At 40.8% G+C, this 5,180-nt stretch overlaps 1 pseudogene; it reads right to left on the bottom strand.

Moving 5' to 3' along the window:
• Positions 1 to 974: 974 nt before the first annotated feature.
• LOC107293488 lies at positions 975 to 1,287 on the bottom strand (annotated as a pseudogene).
• Between the last annotated feature and the right edge of the window lie 3,893 nt (positions 1,288 to 5,180).

The following is a 5,180-nucleotide window of genomic DNA, read 5'->3' as shown; positions in this document are numbered from 1 at the left end:
TCTTCCAACAAGCGGGATTGGCCTAGGGGAATTTTTAGTGGGGTTTTAAGAGTAATTTTAATTGACATAGGCCACAGTAAATATTTCTTTTTAATTAGGTTTTAAACTGGGTATTTTTATTGTAGTATCTGTTTTACAAGGCTGTCAGCCGCCCTGAGTCCGTAAGGAGAAGGGCGGGATAAAAATTAAATAAATAAAAAAAATAATAATAATAAAAATAAGCCTGTTTTCACAAACGTTAAGGACTACATACTGTTAGAAGTAAGTCTTCATCCTGGTTCATCCAAGCCGGGAATAAATAAGCCAACATGGCGACTGCTTTGGGAAGAAGGTTACAGTTTATTGCAGAAGAAAGATGGTCCTTGCAAGAAGGAGCAGAGGAGAAGAAAAAGAGTGAGCACATGGGTAGAAGGTTTTTTATACCCCCTCTAGCCCTGTTTGGAATAGTTTCCTGTTCCTGTGGCATGAACTTTGAGGATATTTCTGAGTGTTTTTCTAGGCCTTGATATCTGTGGTTTAATCTTATTATCATATCCTGCTTCCCAGGTGATGGGGCTAATGACTCCTAGAGTTTGGGTGGGGCATGCAGATTTTCTCTTTGTCTTCTTGATTGCTCTGTCTTCAACTTTCTAATGGTTTTACATCTGCATTTGTATGGGTTAGGTCTTGCTTGGGGCAGAGAGATTTGGAGCCAAAGTTGGTTTCTGCTTTTTTAAAATACTTTTGAGGAAATATATATTTCTGCCCTTTTAATATTTCCTTCTCTGGGGCTCTGACTTCCCACAATATGAAATAAAGCAGTTTCATTTGCTCAGTTAATTATTATTTACTAGCATTGTCGATCAGAATAAGTTTATAGTAGTTACATTAGTTAGGGGCCTCTTTTTTGCCAAATGAAAACAGCTCTTTAAATTGACTGCGTGGGTGGCCCTGAAAGGGGCCTTTGGGTTCGTCAGCAGTGGAAATGTAGCTTTCTAACCACCAAAACCATACAAGATGCGGCCTTGGCGTTTCAAAGCATAAACGACGTCCATGGCAGTCACCGTCTTTCTCTTGGCATGGTCGGTATAGATAACCGTATCCCGGATAACGTTCTCCCAAGACCTTTAAGACGCCTCGAGTCTCTTCATAGATGAGCCCGGAGATACGCTTCGCTCCCCCACGGCAAGCCAAGCGGCGAATGGCGGGCTTCGCGATGCCCTGAATGTTGTCGCGAAGGACCTTACGGTACCTCTTAGCGCCTCCCTTCCCTAAGCCTTTCCCTCCTTTCCCACGACCAGACATCCTAACAACGAAACCACTGCGCCGATAACAACAAAAAGACGCTCTGCCAGGAACTTAATATGTCTGGGGTCGGACCAGAGTGAGAATCCGAACGAGACTAGTCTACTCCTACTCCACCCCGCCCTCTCTTGCCAACCTGTAAAAACACCTGGTCGTCTTCACCAATCGATCCAAAGGATGTCAAAGTTGTCCAATCAGATCTCATTGGAAAGTGTCCAATCAGAGAAACCTAAATATACAATATTACTTAGGATTTTTCTTAATGGAGATTATTATAAGTCCAAGCAGTCTTGTATGAAACATATTTGTGCCTCACATCCTGGTTTCATTAGAACTCAGATGAAACTTCTTTGAAACATTTAATTCTTTTGCTATCTTTATCTCCGACATGAGAACTCATTAATGCAAGAGTTGACAAGGTTTACTGGATACCAGAGTCACTTCCACTAGGTGGAATCCTCCCTTGAAAAACATTTGAGGCAGATGCCACATTGGTATTGCTTTGCTTTCTCCAATGCACTGTTGATTTGTGAAACATTTAAGAGTCTTCAGCTCATCTCGGTCCTGAAAGCTTGCTTGCAAACAATGCCCAGTAATATCCAGTGAGTTGCAGTCCCACTGTAAGCATGACAGCCAGCTGGGTGATTTGGGGCCAGTCGTTCACTCTCAGTCCAACACACCTCACAAGGTTGTTGTTATGGGGATAATAGGGAGTATTATGTATGTAAGATCCAATCTGGGTTGGTCACCAGGACCAGAGATTCAGTATAAAATAGAATAAAATAGAATAGCACACATTCTGGCAGAGAGAAGTTCCCTGAGGAAGGGCTCCAGTGCAAGTCTGAAAGCTCAGAAAATTAAACCTCTGATCCTGGTGACTGACCCAGATTGGATCCTGCAACATTATCCTGGGACACGTATATTTGCCTTCATTTGTGAGTATTGTGCATGTTCACCATCTTGAGTTACCTACTGTATGAAGTAATAAAGGCTGGATACAAATCTAATCAATCAATAAAATTTGTTCATCATAGATTAGCCAGTGCTATGCCAAGTTGTGAGATAAATGTGAACATATCACAAATCAGGCAGAAGCTCTGATTTATGTGTGTTGTGTGGCAACAGCCTTGGGGGGAAAACAATCTTCATAACCAGATAGGACCAGAGGAAAAAAAAACATTGGAAAGTTCTAATGCAGAAGAAAACAAAAATCCTTTTTCTTCAAGGAGAAACCAGCAAAATTTTTGAAATTGAGATTAGCTGTATCTGGTAGTTCAGATGAATCTTCTTCAGGACCTAGAGGTTAAAAACTCCCCAAACCCTCCTTATTTTTAGAAGATTTTAAATTGCATGGCAGCACCTTGGGAATTACAGAGAATTATTGTCCCAAAAGAAAACTAATAGGACATTTTAAAAAAGGGGGAAAAGGGGGTTAATGCACTCAGTTTCAGACGCTGTTTGAACATTGTCATTCAAAGCAATTAATTATGGAATCAGAGGTCCTTGACTTTTCTCTGTGAGCTTCTGAGAAACTCCACACCTTGGAGCTGATAGCTCCATATTAAAAGCTGTCTCATCCAATCTTGTGTCCCTCTGATTTCTGTCATTCCCAATTTTGCCCTTGTGTCTCCTGCAGGACTTTAAATGGAGACAACAACCCCAAATGGAATTATCAGGCTGATCTGAGGATGTAGATGAGCGCCTGGTAAAGTTTCCAAATTCAGGACCTGAGATTTCCAGAAACAGGCAGAAAATGTCGCAGTTGAGTCCTTACCAGGAACTGACTATTACAACCCACACTTGGTCAGATGGTCAATATAAGACAAACCCCGGGTGGCAATTTCAATAATTGGGCAGTTTAATGCATGTCCCACTTCCTGCATATCAACAGAAGGTGCTTAGTGGAAGAAATGAGGAGTCCAGAAACGCAGCAGGTATGTGCAAAATCCTAGTCCATGTTACGTATGAACAGATGGATGGGAAAGGGAGGGCGCAGGCTGGCCACTTCCTGCATCTGCTGCCTGGGGTGTCTGTGTCTCTACACAAGAATGCAGCCAGAATCATCCCCGATTTCTGAATTCGCTTTCTGCTGTAGACATAACTAGCAAAGATTTCTACATCAGCGTTCCCTTCAACACATGGGACAGGCTAAGAACAGAGTACAGGTTGTCCTTGACAACCATCTAAGTTCCAATGGACCTGCCTGGACAAGTGTTTACAACCCAGATTCAAAATCCTGATGGTTCTTCCCCCCCCCCCCCAGTGATCACATGACTGCACTTTGTACATTCAGCAACTGGGCTGCATTTACAGCCATTTGCACCATCCTGCCGTCATATGACTGTGTTTTAGGATGGTTTTGCTGAAAGCCCGCATATATTTCCAAGTTTTCGGCAAACCTCCACTCATAACAAGCTATTGGTTCGCTTATTGACTTTGGTGTTCACTCAAGAACCGTGGATTTGCTTAACAACTGGGGTGATTCACTTAACTACATCAAAAAAGGTCACATGACTGATCCATTTTACGACCGCCAGAAGTTATGACCATGGTGGGCAGTGACTCAAGGCAGTGACTGTAGTAGCGAATCTTTGGCATTTTAATTCATTAAAGGACTAAAGCTATGAATATATTTAATAAAGAAGAAAATAATCTTATGACGATGAGGCGTTTGTGAAGACCCACCTTTTCCTTTTAGATTTTTTATATATATATACAGCTCAAGGCAGCAAACATAGATATTCCTTATCTTCCTAACAAAAACAACCCTGTGCAGTGAGTTGGGCTCAAAGTTACTCAGCCGGTTTTTCATGCCTAAAGAGGGACTAGAACTCGTGGTCTCCTGGTTTCTAGGACAACACCTTAACAACACAGGGCCAAACTGGCTTTCTCTATCTTGCTGAAATCAAGATAGGAGATTATCTAAAATGGCCTGTACAGCTTATCTCCCAGAAGACAAGGCGAGATGATAAATACACTACAAATACCAGGTTAGACACCAAGAATCCATGAGCTCTAGACCCACCTTAGCCATGAAGCCAGCAAAATGACCTTGGGCCAGTCACTCTCTTTCAGCCCTAGTAAGTGGACAAGGACAAACCCCTTCTGAAATGTTGCCAATAAAACTGTAGAGACTTGTCTAGGCAGTCATGTGCGAAATGTACGAAAATACCAACTATTGGGAGGGAAAACTGAGAACACGTAGCGAAAGGAACGGCATCAACAATTTCCAGGAACAATACACAAGGTCTTAAACTGTTATTCTAGCATAACTTCTAAACCAAGTCAAAGAAACTCATTATATGGGATCATTAAGATTATAGGATCCTTGATTACTGTTTGCACAGAGGGATGACTGAAGGAAAACAACCAAAACTAATAGTAATAAGCAAGTCTCTATAGTTTGGCTTCCATATGTTTCTTGTTGTCTGAAAGGCCCAAGACATGTATCAGCAAACAAACTGATCTGAAATACCATATATTTGCGAGAAAATTCTACTACTGGCTTATTATTATATTGATTTAAAAGTAGATGACTACTGTAGCAACAGTAATGATTCAAAATTGAAATCTGAAATGTTTTATTCTTTTCGTACATTTCATCAAAACGTTGTCTTGAAGGCACTCACAAAGAGAGAAATCGAATTGAGTTGTTTTTTTTAAATTGAAAATTTTATAAAATTTTACAATATAAATCCCCCCCTTTCCCAACCCACCCTTCCACTCCCCCCTCCCTCCCCCCTCACTTCCCAGTGCCAATCACAGGGTTAACAATAAAATAATCATACTCTAACTAACATTAATCAACTATTAAAATAACATATCTATAACCTCCTTTAACTCTCTTTTAAACAAATATACAGTTATTAAAAACAATAATAATATCACTTTAATAA

The sequence above is a fragment of the Protobothrops mucrosquamatus genome, unplaced genomic scaffold (genome assembly GCF_001527695.2).
Source record: "Protobothrops mucrosquamatus isolate PMUCROS unplaced genomic scaffold, P.Mucros_1.0 scaffold1632, whole genome shotgun sequence".
Lineage (NCBI taxonomy): Eukaryota > Metazoa > Chordata > Lepidosauria > Squamata > Viperidae > Protobothrops > Protobothrops mucrosquamatus.
This window is presented reverse-complemented; position numbering and strand designations above follow the sequence as displayed.